The sequence below is a fragment of the Schistocerca serialis genome, chromosome 6 (assembly GCF_023864345.2).
Source record: "Schistocerca serialis cubense isolate TAMUIC-IGC-003099 chromosome 6, iqSchSeri2.2, whole genome shotgun sequence".
NCBI lineage: Eukaryota > Metazoa > Arthropoda > Insecta > Orthoptera > Acrididae > Schistocerca > Schistocerca serialis.
The window spans coordinates 758,048,367-758,066,559 of NC_064643.1; the positions used below are offsets into that span (position 1 = coordinate 758,048,367).

General features: G+C 39.7%; 1 protein-coding gene across 1 annotated transcript in view; it reads right to left on the bottom strand.

Annotated features, from left to right (window-relative positions):
* Nucleotides 1-18,193, bottom strand: part of LOC126483901 (facilitated trehalose transporter Tret1-like) — a 259,894-nt gene that overhangs the window by 67,249 nt on the left and 174,452 nt on the right. The gene's annotated exons all lie outside the window — the stretch shown is intronic.

Genomic DNA, 18,193 nt, shown 5'->3' on the forward strand with positions numbered 1-18,193 from the left:
TCCAGTGAATTTTGCTACAGAATTTTTTTACATCCATGTCAAGTTCAAGTTTTTACATTCATGTCATCTTCTGTATCCAGAAAATTAATGATAACTTATTTGTTGTAAGTTGACTTTTTTTATGGTTTATGTGATTTATAAAAAGTTTTTTTTTTTTTTTTTACCCTGAACTCCAAAACAGTTAACACAAAATTCCTTTAAGCAACACCAAATTTTACCAATTTGTCAGTGGAGAACTCTCTTTTTGTTAACCCATTCGCCCCCCCCCCCCCACCCCCTTAACCAACTTTTCAACTTTTAGAATCGCCTCTGACAGACACATAAAGGTATAAATTTATAATTCTGAGTCTGGAAAAAAGAGGACACAGTGCTCCATATGACCTCTTTTAAATATTATGCATAAGACTTTTTTTGTAATTTCAAAACATTCTTGATATGAGGGGAGTGCTTAGCCCGAAGTATGCCATGCTAAGGTACTTCAAGCTCACTACCTCTTTTAGTTTCAAGATAAGGTATGCCACATGAGATATTTCTTCACAGATGTGATTGACATGGCCCTCCCAATAGAGTTTTGAGTCAGTGTAAATACCTAAGAGTTTTACTGACTTACTGCCTACTTCGTTTGATATTCCCATTAAAAGTTGTTGAGTTTTATCAGGACTGCATGGGAGCTTATTGGGTGCAAACCAGTCCAGGGCCTTATCAATTGTTTCTTTTGTTACGCTATTCAGATCTGAAATATTCTGATGTGTGGTAAGAGTGTTGTATCATCAGCATAACATATGACAGGGTGGGCTATGTTATTAGGTAAATCATTGACAGCTACAATGAATAAGAAAGGTTCAAGGATAGACCGTTGTGGTACACCTGTACTGATTTCCATTACAGAAGAATTTATATTTATGACTGAAAAATTGTTTTCTGTTACTTAAATAAGAACTTGTCACAGCTAAAGTGCTCCCTCTCACCACATAAAACTCTAGTTTCATCAGTAGTACATCAACAGGAATGCAATCAAAACCTTTGCTTATGTCACAATATCAGTGACACCACGTTATTGTTTTCAAAAGCTGTCAAGATTTGGTCAATGATTTACAAGATGGTCCCTGTTGTGTTTCTTCCCTTGTGAAAACCAAACTTATTGTTACACATGATACTGTGTTTTTCAAAGAAGCTGCTTATTTGTGCGTGTATCAGTGCCTCAAATGTTTTTGAGAATATTGGAATAATGGACAATTGTCTGTAACTTTGAGGAAGATGTTTGTCCCCTTTTTTAAAAACTGGGACAACTTTTGACACCTTAAGTGCATCTGAAAAAACTCCAAATTCCACACATTTATTAAAAATAAAAGCTAATGGTTTGGCAATTGTAACAACTGAAATTTCACATCTCACTATTCCTTTGTGTACAGGTTCCCTTGTGAATGCCCACATTTACTAATGTACATTAACAGTTATGTTTCCAGTGTTCTGTAATTACAATGCCTCTTATTTTGTTTCAACACTAACACAGTTTGCTAGCATTTGGGTGGAGTACTTATGATTAAGACGATCTTCTTCTGATTTCTTGATTGCCAAAGGGGTTAATGTTTCATAAGCAACATAAAACACATAATGCATCATCAGTAACAAAAAGTTGTATGATATTTAAATATTAATTTAATCCTAGAAATAACAGTCGACTCAGCACTTAATTTACTTCCAGGACAGCTAAGTTTATGATTATTGTTATTATTATGATTTATCTGTGAATGTCAGCTTTGATATGGAGCACATTAGTTTTTCCTGCCATATGAGCAAATGCTGGACTGACTGGCATTTCCTATCCTATAAGTATGCTCCAAAAATAAAAGAAAGATTAGAATTAAGTGTCTCACTACTGTATAGCATACTAATGGTACTAGAAGAGCATTAACTGGAAAAAGATACGGAAGGAAATACATTGTGATTCCCTTAGCACATTGTCAGTGCACCATGGGGTTGGGAGGGGACTGTTCCGTATTTTTCTTCATAAAGATTACCTAGGAATCAAACTAATCATATTAAGATGGGTTTGTACTAAGCAGGTGTACATAGCCCAACAAAAGGGTAGCATGCAGTTCTCTTGCATTTGTTGGGGTACTAATGAGCCATAATTTACAGGTAGCAGTCATTAGCAGGCGTTACTGACAGCAGGCATTCATTTAAGGGAGCTCTTCAATCTTTTGTTTCTCACAATGGCAACTCAATGTTCAGATGATGTCTCAGTGGTGCACACGCATTTGGCTGGTGCAGTCTCGTGCTGACAACCCTTCTTTTCATAATCGACAATGCATGCATGGCCTAAGCTTGAAATGATCCTTTGAGTAAAACTGGCAGATAGAACAGTGTGCACAAATTGCATTATCTTGTTCATGACTGGAGACATGCTCTACTGAAATGCACTAAGAATGCAGGTTTACTTTTACCCCCATTACTCTGGTGGCTGTTTGTAGTGATTTCCTGTCATCAGCCAGTAGGGAGAAAGAGGTTTTCAAATTAAAAAAAAAAAATACAACTGATGCAAGTTGACTGGGTATGCAAAATGTTTTGAGCAGTTTATCAAAGAGAACAATAACTGTCCATGCTGTGTCAACCTGCACACATTCTAAAAACATTGATCTAGTGAAACCCAACTTGCACTTTTCTCCCATAACATACTGAAAGCCTTGGACAAAGGCAGTCAGAAAGAAGCACCATTTCTTTTTTCTGAAAAGCATTTCATTCAGTATCATGTCTACATTTATTATCGAAAGTATGCTCATACGGAACATCAAGTGAAATTTGTGGATGGATTGAGGATTTCTTGGTAGCGAGGATGAGCATGTTATCTTCAATGCACAGGCATCAACAGGTACCCCAGGGAATTGTGTTGGTACACTTTCTGTTCATGTTGTATATATTAATGAACTTGCAGACAAAATTAATAGTGACCTCACACTTTCTGTAAGTGATATAGTTATCTGTAATGAAGTACTGTCTTTAAAAAAGCTGCACAAATATTCAGTCAGATCTCGGTAAGATGTCAAAATGGTGCAAAGATTATCAGCTTCCTTTAAATGTCCAGAAATGTCAAATTGTGCACTTCACAAAATGAGAAATGCAGTATCCTATGACATCAATATCAGCAAGTCATAATTGGAATCAGCCAACTCATACAAATACCTGAGGGTATTAATTTGTAGTGGTATGAAACAAAACAGTCGTCTCAATCATAGGTAAAACAGATGACAGATTTTTGTTCACTGGAAAAATATTAGGGATGTTTATATTTGAGTGGTATCTGTTCTGTCAGACGTGTCTGACAGAACAGACACTACTTATGATGACACAGTTGGTGCATGCATTTATATGAAATAGAGAACGAGGAACGAAAGGGAAGGGCTGGGTAGGGATTCATGACTTCCAGCCACACAGAGAATTGTGGTAATCTGATGACAAAAGATGAAAACTTATGCCAGATCAGGACTCAAACCTGGATTTACTGCTTCTCATGAGTGGTTGCCTTAACTGTTTCGGCCGTCCAGCCACAGCCCCCAACCAACAAAAATTTCTAACTTATTGTATACTGTAATGCAGCATCATCAATTAACTCCCTACTCACAATGGCACATGTGACAATTTGAAAATTTTAGATGGTCAGGGACTGTGTTCAGATGGCCAAAACAGTTAAGGCAAACAATCATGCAAAATGGTAAATGCAGGTTCGAGTCCCGGGCTGGCACAAATTTCCAACTTTCCCACATTGCCCTGTGTAGCTTGAAATCATGAATTCCCACCCAATCCTTCCCTTTCTTTCCTCAACCTCATTTCATATAAATGAAAACTAGGGAAATGCAACCAGTGTACAAAGGAGATTGCTTACAAAATACTCCTGCAGCTTCTTCATCTTATTTTTCTGCTGCCTTTGATCCCTGTCAGCATGGTTAGTGATGGATTGGGCATGCATGGTTATTTTAAGCATTGGCCAGATGCCCTTCCTGTCACCATCCCATTACCCCTGTGACAGAATGTATGTAACAGAACTGTCTGTGTGTAGTGTTATTCATTTGAAAGAGACTGGAAGTTTTCTCAGTGTTTACAAATAATGTTACTGGGGTGGGACTTGGGTGTTCACCAAGTGGAATATGGGAAACCACCTAAAATGACAACATTCAGACTGGGCAGCACACTGATTCTCATTGTTAATCCCTTGGGTGGGTTTGACCCAGGACTGGCACACCTCCCCATCTCAGATGCTTGGCTATCCAGGTGAGTACAAAATACTCCTGCAATCTATCCAAGAATATTGCTCTATTGTGAGGGACCTGTACCAAACAGAATTAACAGTGGATATTGAATGTATACAGGGAAGGCCATTAAAAATGCTCACAGACTTGTATGACTAACAGAAGTGTGCCATGGATGCTGAGGATACTGAACTGGCAGCTGCTTCAAGACAGACACAAACTATCCTGGGAAAGCCCACCTACAAAGTTTCAAGAACTACCTTTCAATTACAAGTCTAGAAACATACTGCTATGCCCCATACATCACTGCCGTTGGGATCATGAGGACAAGACTAGACTAACAATAGCAAGCACAGAGGTGTTTAAACAGTTTTTCCATACTTCATGTGCGAATGGAATGGGAAGAAGGCCTAGTAACTAGCACAATGGGATGTACTGCGTGTCATGCACTTCACAGTGGTTGGCAGATTGTGGATGCCAATGTAGATATCTTGAAGAGGAAATTTCAGACAGCAGTGCTCATTTGTAATGAATAACTAGATTTCAATTTTCTGTGATACAGTAACGGTTTTTGTGTAAGACAATCGAGTTTTAAAATTATTTGTATATCATAAATGAGCATAGTTAGGTGTAGACAGCTTTGTCATGACATTATTTGACTATTTAAATAGCTATTCTGAGGTAAATATTGCTTGTTTCTGTATCTGTGAATAACTTTTAATACATTGGCAAGATTTGTAATATGAGAGAGCCCTTTTCATATTTTATTGATGTCACCAAAGTTTCAAAAGTTTTATGGCTAGAACATTATTCACAACATGATTGTTCCAGATGCATATTCTTAACTTTAAAAGCCCGTTACTAAACTTTGGGCAAACATAAAAATATCTGTCCTTTTGTAAACACTGTATTATACAAATAGCCTTTAATAGAAGAATATGACTGATGCTAATGATTTTGATGAATATCATTGTACCACACATTTATATAAGCACAGACCTTGTTCAAAGTAGAATGAATATGGAAAATTACAGTACAAAACACAATATGCGTTTCTGCAGCAGTTAAAAGCTCATCTACAGATCCAAATAAGTACACTATGTGCTGGAAGGTTTCTTGGGGAATAGCAGTGCACTCTTCATGGAGTGCTGTACTGAGGAGAGGTATTGATGTTGGTTGATTGCACCTGACATGAAGTCAGCATTCCAAAACATACCGAAGGTGCTCTATAGGATTCAAGTCAGGACTCCTTGCAGGCCAGTACATTACAGGGATGTTATTGTCGTGTAACTTCAAAAATGGCTCTGAGCGCTATGGGACTTAACATCTGAGGTCATCAGTCCCCTATAACTTAGAACTACTTAAACCTAACTATCCTAAGGACATCACACACATCCATGCCCGAGGCAGGATTCGAACTGCGACCATAGCGGTTGCACGGTTCCAGACTGATGCGCCTAGAGCCGCTTGGCCACTTTGGCCGGCATCGTGTAACTATTCCACCACAGGCCGTGCATTATGAACAGGTGCTCGATCATGTTGGAAGATGAAACTCCATCCTCGAATTGGTCTTCAACAGTGAGAAGCAAGAAGGAGTTTAAAACATCAATGTAGGCCTGTGCTGTGATAGTAGCATGCAAAACAACAAAGGATGCAAGCCCCCTCCATGAAAAACATGACCACACCATAACAGCACCGCCTCCACATTTTACTGTTGGTACTGCTACACACGCTGGCAGATGACGTTCACCGGGCATCCGCCGTGCCCATACCCTGCCACTGAATCACTACATTGTGTACCATGATTTGTCACTCCACACAACACTTTTCCACTGTTCAGTCGTCCTTAACCCAGCAAGGAATTGTTTGGCATTTACCGGCAAGATGTGTGGCTTACAAGCAGCCGCTCGACCATGAAATCCAAGTGTTATCAACTCCCACCTAACTGCCATTGTACTTCCACTGGATCCTGATGCAGTTTGGAATTCCTGTGTGATGGTCTGGATAGATGTCTGTCTATTACACATTACGATCCTCTTCAACTGTCAGCGGTCTCTGTCAGTCAACAAACGAGGTCGGCCTGTACACTTTATTGTTGTACATGTCTCTTCATGCTTCCACTTCATTGTCACATCGGAAACAGTGGACCTAGGGATGTTTAGGAGTGTGGAAATCCTGCATACAGACGTATGACACAAGTGACGCCCAATCATCTGACTACATTCAAAGTCCATGAGTTCTGTGGAGCAACCCATTCCGCTCTCTCATGATGTCTAATGACTACTGAGGTTGTTGGTATGGAGTACCTGTCAGTAAGTGACAGCACAATCCACCTAATATGAAAAATGCTTGTTTTCAGTGGTGTCTGCATACTTTTGATCACATAGTGTATCTAGACAATATTTTGAAATGTTAATGAAGGTAAATAATATTATTTTCTCTTTAGGCCAGTTCAATGAAATGTAATAAAATAATTTTGAGTCTATTTCATACTAATGCATATCTTTGTTTAGTATTTGCTAAGTTCACATATGACACAAGTGATAGAATACAGCAATTTCATATCAGGTTAAATAAGTTAATCAGAGAATGAGTGGATACAAGCTTCAGCACTGTCATACGCTGATACCAATACACACATTTCTATTATATTTCACATGCTGTCATGAAATGTAAATTTTTGCTGTAGATGAGTGTATTACCATGTTATTTTTGCTTTCTTGCCAATCCAGTACTTTGCGATAAATAAATATCAGAACATGATAAAATCAAACATGCTGTTTTTCCCAAACTAATAAAGTAGCATGGTAAAAAAAAATTATTTAAAGTGTACAGAAATGAAAATAGCATTGGTTTAGCTTTTTCTTTTACTGGTAATGGTTAGGTACAGACTTATAAAGAATAGTATCACCACTGTTGCAAATAGATCACTTCTCACACACATCTTGCATATCATATCTACCTGCACATTGCACGTGACTGAGAGGTACACTTGTTAAGTAACATTCTTTTAGATTGTCATGGTTTACACAGGAGAAGATAGTAACAGAAAAGCAAAATTAATGGTTATCTTTATCTCATTTATCTCAAAGACCACTGTAATTAGAGATTTTCACACTCTCACTTGCTGGTGAAAATAACAGCAATAATGTACTCATATTATACCTTCCCTCTACAAAAAGTTTTGAAGTGTTCTGCGATTCATTAAGCCTGCTGCTACTCACATTGATATTAGAACCACAAACTAGCATAATAACTCTTCCTAATACTATTTTTTTAAATTTTGGTAGAACTTTAATTAGATGACATAAATCAGTTACAAAGTTTATTGAAGTCCGGTCCCAGTTAGCACTGGCCAGCTTAGGCATTAATCAGTAGGTCAGAGTTTTGAGCAGTGCTTTCCCTCTGATTATTTCCTATGCTACTGTAGGATCCAACAAACAATCAAAGCCCAGACATATCAAATGGGGGTCAGACATTTGACTGGTTTACCTTGTCAGCAGATCCAGCTAGCTATGGGAGTTTCTGACTTACGAATTTGATTCTTTCTGCGAACATACTTTCTCTTAGAATATTATCACAGATTAATTATAATATAAATATCCTGTAAGTATGTAACAATGTTAGAGAAGGAAAGTTGCTACTTACCATATAGCAGAGATGCTGAGTTGCGACAGGCACAACAAAAAGATTCACACAATTATAGCTTTCAGCTATTAAGGCCTTTTGTCAGCAATAGACACACACACACACACACACACACACACACACACACACACACACACACACTCATGCAAACACAACTTGCACACATGTCTGCAGTCTCAGACAACTGAAACCACATTGCTAGCAGCAGTACCAGTGCATGATGGGAGTGGCGACTGGGTGGCGGTAAGAAGGAGGCTGGGGAGGGGAGGGGGAGAGATAGTATGGTGGGGGTGGTGGACAGTGAAGTGCTGCAGTTTAGATGGAGGGCAGGAGAGAAGGTGGGGGAGGGGGGAGGGGATAAGTAGTAGAAAGGAGAGAAATTAAAAGACTGGGTGTGGTGGTTAAATGACACCTATGTAGTGCAGGAATGGGAACAGGGAGGGTGCTGGATAGGTGAGGACAGTCACTAACAAAGGTTGAGTCCAGGAGCGTTATGGGAATATAGGATGTATCACAGGGAAAGTTCCCACCTGTGCAATTCAGAAAAGCTGGTGTTGACACCCAACAACAAGTGGACCACCCTGTTGCTGAACAAGCTGCCAAACATGATATCCCTCATCTCAATGACTGATTCACAGCCTCTGCCATATCGATCCTTCCCACCAACACCAGCTTTTCTGAATTGCGCAGGTGGGAACTTTCCCTGCAATACATCCTATGTTCCCATAACCCTCCTGGCCTCAACCTTCGTTAGTCACTGTCCTCATCGATCCAGCCCCTCCCTGTTCCCATTCCTGCACTACACAGCCATCATTTCACCACCACACACAGTTTTTTTAATTTCTTTTTATTTCCCTCCTTTCCGCTAATTACCCCCCCCCCCTCCCCACCTTCTCTCCTGCCCTCTGTCTAAACTGCAGCACTTCACTATCCACCACCCCCACCATACTATCCCTCCCCCTCCAAGCCCCAGCCCCTTCCTTACCCCCACCCAGTCGCCACTCCCATCATGCACTGGTGCTGCTGCTCGCAATGTGGTTTCAGTTGTCTGAGACTGCAGACGTGTGTGCAAGTTGCATTTACATGAGTGTATGTGTGCGCATGTGGGTATTTGTGTCTATAGCTGACAAAGGCCTTAATGGCTGAAAGTTATAATTGTGTGAATCTTTTTGTTGTGCCTATCGCAACTCAGCATCTCCGCTATATGGTGAGTAGCAACTTTCCTTCTCTAACACTGATACATTCCATCCTGGATTATCCTGTAAGTATGGTATGACAAAACAGAGATAAAATGTGTGGTAGGTTTTCGAGAGAGTGCTGGTCCAAAAATGACCTGTAAGTCGCTTTCTGTGGGCAGTCGTATTTCACAAGTGAAGGAACATCTAAACTCTAAAATCATTTAAAATGATACCACAAACATTATTATAATGATGTAGGGCCAAAAATAGACCCACCCAAACAACAATGCACATGACCATGCCGCTTTTGGGATTTGATGAGCAGTGTGTAAACGGACTGAATCCGCCCACCAAATTAACAATGAGGGCCTGTGTGCCAGCCTGTCTGGATGTGGTTTCTACGCAGTTTCCCTCATCAAAATAGATGACTACTGGTCAGGTATCCATGTCCCAGCTCACTTACATCATCTGAAAACATTTCAAAAACACACATACACTTTCAGATGGATAACACAAGATGCAAACTAGATGGGCTACATAATTTTTATCCTGGAAGGACAAAGGGTGGCATATGAAAGTCATCCAGACATCAGACTTCTATTCACACCATTCAGAGTCATTCTAGTAGCAGGTATAATAATGCTTGGAGGACAGTAAAGGTTGTTTTCATTCTGAAATCAAGGAGAAATGATCATACAGAGCCTAAGGTTATAAGATCAAAGAGTCTTTCTTTTAAAGACAATAGAAAAATTGGTTAATGTGGACAGCAAATAAAGGAGGTTAACTGAGGTTCCTCTACATGAAAACTAACATGCATACCAACCATTCAAATCAAGCAAAATAGTACTTCATCAGTTTGTGGTAAGATGGGAAAAGCTCTATATTTTCAGGAAACTGGTCTCTGCATCTTCCTGGATATTGAGGGAGCTTTTAGCAATATACCTTCAAATTCATGGTTAGACCCGAAGAAAAGTATGCAATTATGGCCATTATTTTGAACTGAATTAAAACCACACTGAGCAGATGAAAGGTTGTAGCCACCATGATGGTTGAGAAAACAGTGATCAACACCACCACCACAGAGTATCTGTGAGGAGGGATTTTGTTCCGGTTACTGTGTAATCTAGTGTTGAATGAACTCAATAAAGAGTTAAATGCTAGAGGTTACTTTTGGCGAGGATGTGCAAACAATTTAGTTATGATAATACTTGCAAAGTTACAAGTACCATTAAAACAACAGTGCAATGCAATCTGAACACTGTGCAAAACTGGTGGAGGATGCAAGATCTAAGGTTGAGTTCCAGGAAAACTGTTGCATATTATTCATGAGGAAGCATATCCAGGACTTATATTGGAATCTTAAGCTCTTTGATGAAATTCTATTGTGTGAGTGTGGAGGGGGGGAGGGGGGGGGGAGTGAAGTATTTATGGGTAACCCTGGAAGCAAAGCCAACATGGACCCCTGACATAAATGTCAACCAGAATGGGCAGTGATAAAATCCAAGATCTAAGTCCCAGGGTCATGCATTTCTGTAATACGACCTATGAAAACTTACGGGGCTACAGTGTGGTGAAATAAATAAGAAAAGAAGGTGGCTGCAAAGAACCATGGGTATGTGCAGTGCCTATAATAGGCGGAGTCAGCAGCTTACCCACTGCAGGGATGGAGAACTTGCTTCACATAGCCACATTACATTATTGGGTTACAACAGTGGCAGCAGCAGGGGCATACAGGTTAAAAATTGGAAACCTTTAGGACAGGGCCAGGTGTGGTCTGCCAGACCACATATGAGCTGTAAGTGCAGGTTGAGGCTCGAAGTGTTTCGTCTTTGCTCTGTTCTTCTCGGTAATCCCCAATACAGCAGTGGTACTGTTCAGCTGGCACAATACTCTTCAGTTCATCAGCATTGTGGCACCAGTCTATTTGTTCCTGATATGAAGGACATTCAAAGGTCCAGTGGCTGTTCGCAATAGAAAAGACTGTCTAGTGATCTACTGTCACAAGCCCTTAAAATTGAATGAAAATGAGAGAAGAGAGGGATGAAAATCCTCATAACGCACATGACATAATTGATGGGTACCGCAAATTTGCAATGAAACAACATTATAATGCCGTGCAGAAAGAATTTGAAAATTTAGTTGATAATAAAGACCAAAAAATTATAATGATGACTAGATGGAATTCATTGTTCTGTGCATCAAGAAGCACTTTGTGCTACATTTGCACGCATGGAGCGAATGAAGAAATTGGTGGTACAAATAGCAAAATTTCTGAAGTTGCACACATTATTGCACTGCCAATTGCAACAGTTTTTGATGGAAATGAAGGAAGATTACATAAATTTTATGTATTACCACAAAGTACATTGGTTTTGTATAGGAGCATGCCTGGAATGAATTCTTTGAATTAAACCCCACTGTTGTTGAATTTACAGAGGAAGAAGAATTGCAGGAAAGAAAATTAGAACATCAAGAATGGATTGCAGATCTAACATTTTAATTGGACTTAACTACACACTGGCCACAGTAGAACACTGGAGTTGAGAGACCACAGTAAAACACTGGAGTTGAGAAACAACTTATTTCTGATTTGATATGATTGATTTAAAAAGAAAATTGCAATGTGGATGGGAAAAATTTTGCCAAACACAGTTCAGTTCCTTAAACTCACTGGCGTCAAAGAAAACGTGAGGTTTAAAGGATTCACTGTGGCCTCAAAAGAATTGCATGGGTTGTTCTCCAAACCTTTTGAGGACACAACCAATCTTACATCTGTTTTCAATAACATTTGTAAATTTGGTTGAAAGAGTCCCTGTGCATGTGCAGATGAAAGTGATTGAGCTCCACTGTAATGCCCATTTTAAAGAAAAATCCTTTTATGTTAAAACTACCCACAATTTCTATATTGCTTTCCTCAGGTAGAGGTTCCATGTTTTCTTAATGAGGTTTCAAAAGTTGTACAATATTTTGATCAACATATGTGTGTCAGAGACCTTTCTTCAATTATGGAACTAAATATAAGTCACAATTAGATGGCAACCTGAGTGCAAAAATCTATGAAATTGTCCCCGTCTGTGTGTATGCCAGCAGCTTGTATCAGATAAAAATTACATTATGTCTACAGTGTGTCAAAAATAATTATATAATATTGAAAATTTGTTTCATCTGTGGTCTATGCTGTGGAGAAATATAATACCAACTCATACATAGTGCAACTGCATTGCCATCTAAATATGGCATTTTTGCAGGTTCTTCCTATTACAGACAGTACAGTGTGGTGGTAGGGGAAGTGTGCAGCCAGGCTCAGCTATATGGCACATGAGCCAGGGCATGGCTCATGAGCTGAATTCTTGGCCACCCCTGCTTTAGCAATGCAGAATCCCACACTAATATAATGAAAGCAGTAACTATAGTGTTGGTTGGGGAAATGCTGGCTGACTAAACAACTGTTTCCTGCTCCTTCAATAAACCTTGAAATCCAACAATTGTAAGTATGGAGCAGTGTAAGACAGAAGCACGATACCATTCAGAAGACATAATCTGTTGCACTGACATGCTGAAAACAGATGAAGATGCTTGGGCCACAGTTTATGGGGTACAACCTAAACTAGTCAGTCCTCTAGGAACTCTACCCACATCATTCCAAGTGGAGAGATATTTGCTGTCAGAGTGTGTGCAGAGGAGATTCTGTGTAGGTACTACAAGGATCATCGCATCTATATTCATTCAGGCAACGAAGCAGCTCTGAAATTTATATCAGACCCTGCAATGAGATGAAAATGCATTGCAGAAAGCCATGTAGCCCTTGTAAGGCTACGGAAATGTAGCTGGGTAAACCTGTTGTTGGTCCTTGGTCACCCAGGAATTAGTGGTAAGAATGAGCTGATAGGCTCTGCAGGACAGGAGTGACACCTCCATGTTTTGGACCATAACCCGCCTTAACCATCATTAATGCAATGGTAAAATCAAAGCTGTGTGGTTGGATCAGAATATAGCATGCAAATTATTGGACTAAGAACCAAAAACAAAAAGGGGCCAAGCTAATGATGCCAAAACAATGTTTTAAGAGAAGCTGTGTAGTCTTGACCTTAAACAGGAGGCAGGCTTCACGACAGAACTAATGACTGGCCATGGCAGCTCCAGGAAACAGACATGTCGGAACTCCTTTTGTGCAGCATAGTGCAGCAGCTCAATGTGACATGGGCTCAACAAGTTGTTGGAAGTGCCCTTCAGTCATACTGAGCCATGCTGCCTCTACAGCCATCCATAATTGCGAGTGTTGCTGGTGCAGGATTTTGTGCACGAACTGACCTCTCGATTATGTCCCATAAATGTTCAGTGGGATTCATGTCAGGCAATATGAAAGGGCAAATCAATCACTTGAACTGTCCAGAATGTTCTTAAGACCAATCACAGTGACATGGAGCACTGTCATCCATAAAAATTCTGTCATTGTCTGGGAACATGAAGTCCATGAATGGCCGTAAATGGTCTCCAAGTACCCAAACATAACCATTTCCAGTCATCAATCAGTTCAGTTAGACCACAGGGCCCAGTCTATCACCATTATGGAACCACCACCAGCGTGCACAGTGACTTGTTGACAACTTTGTGTGGTCTGTGCCACACTCAATCCCCATCATCAACTCTTACTGACTGAAACTGAGACTTATCTGACCAGGCCACAGTTTTCCAGTCATCTAGGGACAACTGATATGGTCACAAGCCCACAAGCTGTGCTGCAGGTAATGTTGTGCTGTTAGAAATGCTATTAGTGTGAGTTGTCTGCTGCCATAGTCTATAAATGCCAAATTTCGCCACAGTGTTCTAAAGATTAAATTAGTTATAAGCCCCACATTCATTTCTGCAGTTATTTCATGAAATGTTGCTTGTCTGTTAGCACTGACAACTGTACGCAAACACTGCTGAACTCTACGAAAACGCAGCAGCTCAGTCGATGAGTGAAGGTCGTCACTGTGTTTTCCCTGGTGAGGGGTAATGCATAAAATGTGCTATTCTTGACCACTTTTGACACTGTGAATCATGAAATACGTAATTATCTAATGATTTCTGAAAAGAAATATCCTATGCATCTATCTCAAACTACCATTCTGTGTACAAAGTCTGTTAATTCCTGTCAAGCAGCCATAATCGCATCAGCAAGCTTTTCACATGAATCGCCTGAATACAATAACAGCTCTGCCAATGCACTGCCCTTTTGTACATTGTGTGCACAATATTACCACTTTTGTCACTATAATGTACAGGAAGATGCCCCAAAATTCAGACTTTGTGGTGTGAGGGATGAAACTGCATTGCACTTAATCTTCCATCTGGAAGCACTGGAGGTCAAAAGAGACAGAATATTTGGGTCATTTATTCCTAAGAAACTGAATCCTTCCGGCAGTAAAGGATCTCCTACTGCTCTTTAAGGGTACTGGTTGGCTTTATTCGAGTGACAGGGAGGGAAACCATGCAATAAAATCAGTTTCAGTGTTGGCAACAGAGGGCTAAGAACACTGTTGTTTTTGTGTCCTTGAGTTAATCAAGTACAGTAAGATAAAACATATATAAAATGAGTGGTAGTTTTTGGAAAGTCTGGAGGACCAAAAATGTGCTGTAAGTAGCTTTTGTGGTCAGTCCTGTACCACAGATGGAGCAATGTCACATTTCCAAGATCATTTAAAATGATACCACACAGATTATTATAATGATGAAAGGCCAAAAGTAAACCCACCCAAATACTAATGCATGTTCACACATGTTGTTGTTGTGGTCTTCAGTCCTGAGACTGGTGTCATGCAGCTCTCCATGCTACTCTATCCTGTGCAAGCCTCTTCGTCTCCCAGTACCTACTGCAGCCTACATCCTTCTGAATCTGCTTAGTGTATTCATCTCTTGGTCTCCCTCTACGATTTTTACCCTTCATGCTGCCCTCCAGTACTAAATTGGTGATCCCTTGATGCCTCAGAACATGTCCTACCAACCGATCCCTTCTTCTTGTCAAGTTGTGCCACAAACTCCTCTTCTCCCCAATTCTATTCAATACCTCCTCATTAGTTATGTAATCTACCCATCTAATCTTCAGCATTCTTCTGTAGCACCACATTTCAAAAGCTTCTATTCTCTTCTTGTCTAAACTATTTATCATCCATGTTTCACTTCCATACATGGCTACACTCCATACAAATACTTTCAGAAACGACTTCCTGACACTTAAATCAATACTCGATGTTAACAAATTTCTCTTCTTCAGAAACGATTTCCTTGCCATTGCCAGTCTACATTTTATATCCTCTCTACTTTGACCATCATCAGTTATTTTGCTGCCCAAATAGCAAATCTCCTTTACTTCTTTAAGTGTCTCATTTCCTAATCTAATTCCCGCAGCATTGCCGGACTTAATTCGACTACATTCCATTATCCTCATTTTGCTTTTGTTGATGTTCATCTTATACCCTCCTTTCAAGACACTGTCCATTCCATTCAACTGCTCTTCCAAGTCCTTTGCTGTCTCTGACAGAAATACAATGTCATCGGGTGAACCTCAAAGTTTTTATTTCTTCTCCATGGATTGTAATACCTACTCCGAACTTTTCTTTCGTTTCCTTTACTGCTTGCTCAATATATAGATTGAATAGCATCGGGGAGAGGCTACAACCCTGTCTCACTCCCTTCCCAACCACTGCTTCCCTTTCATGTCTCTCGACTCTTATAGCTGCCATCTGCTTTCTGTACAAATTGTAAATAGCCTTTCGCTCCCTGTATTTTACCCCTGCCACCTTCAGAATTTGAAAGAGAGTATTCCAGTCAACATTGTCAAAAGCTTTCTCTAAGTCTACAAATGCTAGAAACATAGGTTTGCCTTTCTATAATTGTTCTTCTAAGATAAGTCGTTGGGTCAGTATTGCCTCAAATGTTCCAACATTTCTACGGAATCCAAACTGATCTTCCCCGAGGTTGGCTTCTATCAGTTTTTCCATTCGTCTGTAAAGAATTCGCATTAGCATTTTGCAGCTGTGACTTATTAAACTGATAGTTCGGTAATTTTCACATCTGTCAACATCTGCTTTCTTTGGGATTGGAATTATTATATTCTTCTTGAAGTCTGAGGGAATTTCGCCTGTCTCATACATCTTGCTCACCAGATGGTTTTGTCAGGACTGGCTCTCTCAAGGCTGTCAGCAGTTCTAATGAAATGTTGTCTACTCCCGGGGCCTTGTTTCGACTTAGGTCTTTCAGAGCTCAGTCAAACTCTTCACGTAGTATCATATCTCCCATTTCACCTTCATCTACCTCCTCTTCCATTTCCATAATATTGTCCTCAAGAACATCACCCCTGTATAGACCCTCTATATACTCCTTCCACCTTTCTGCTTTCCCTTCTTTGCTTAGAACTGGGTTTCCATCTGAGCTTGCATGCAAGTGGTTCTCTATTCTCGAAAGGTTAATGAAAAGTTCTGGTGAAACATATGTCAGTCTCACAGGCATGATGTTTTAATTTATTATTTCTTTAGTACTGACTCTATTCACACCAAATTTTGCAGACAGTATCCAAATATACTACTGAATTTATTTGCAAAATTAAATCATTAGATGACACATAGTTTAGGAAATATGACATCCAAGGATATGGGCCTGAGTGAGGCATGGGCATATCTCACAAGTGTTAATAAAATGTTTCGCCATGATAGAAGATACTCAGTTAATTGTGTGATGTACTTCTGAAGATGTGAATGAAGCACAGTGGAATCGAAGTCTGATTCGATCAGCTGTATTGGGGCATATATTGAATCATATCAAAAAATGCCTAAAATGAAACAGATGCCTCACTGTATATGTGGGATTCAAAGAAGCAGTGCTACCCAGATATGGTGGAAATCAGGTGTTTGAAATTTCCTCACTTCCTACTTAACCAGAGCTGCTTGGTAGCTGTGAGAAAAGGGCACAATAGCAACATCTCTGAAAATCCACCTTGTGTCCATCACTAGTCTCAGAGACAGAGGCAGGTAAAGTCAATCCTGATTTAGGTTTTCTGTGATTTCCCTAAATCGCTTCAGGCATATGCCAGGATCGTTCCTTTGAAAGAGCATGGCTGATTTCCTCCCCCATCCTTCCCTCATCTGATGGGACCGATGACCTCGCTGTTTGGTCCTCTCCCCCAAATCAACAAACTAACAAATAAAAAAGCAAAACTAACTTACAGCTAAGACCAGTCTGAATGATAACAGATCATCTAGCACCAAGGATAATCAAAAAAAGAAGTATGAAAGAGTGTTTTCACTGGACAACCACATGAGGATTGGCATTTTGGAAAGGGAAGTGTGGCATAGAGTGATAAAATGTAGAATCCTAGGATGGAACATAATGACAGTTTCATCACAAAGTACTGAAGAAGCTTTGGTAACATGGAAATTTTTATCTTGGAGGTTTTGTTTGTATCAATATTACATTTGTTGGTACAACAGTCAAGCACAGAGTTTCAAGTGTAAGGTGTATTTTTGTGTGAGAGTCTCAGACTATATAGTGTTGTGAAAAATTAAGTCATGGATTATCAAAACACATAACCTAAAATGACAACAGAAATTATAATGACTAAACATACAGTGGTAGTACAAAGAACAGGTCATTGAAATCAAGGCACTGTGGTGCATTGGTACAATTTAACACTGACCACTGACTGACAAAATCATTAACAGTCAGCAGGTACTGACATTATTCTTTTGAGTCCGTCTATTTATCCAAAGACAGAAATGCTTTTTCTTCTTCTTTTCCCTAATTCTCATCATCAACCCCCCCCCCCTCTCCCCCCGCTCTCACTCTCTGTCACTGTGTGTGTGTGTGTGTGTGTGTGTGTGTGTGTGTGTGTGTTAGCAATTAAGATCAAATGTGCATGCTTGCTTTTGTATTGTATTTTATTGATCCAGGCAATCATAGTATTGTATAGTTGTACATATGATATTCGACAGGTCAAGAGAGCATATTTACAAGTAATTTTTACAAATTGATTTTTACATTATTTTGTAGCGAGGAAATTATCATCTTAAACAAGACAGTCAATACAAATCATAGAATTGTACGGTTGTACATATGATATTGGACAGGTCAAGAGAACATATT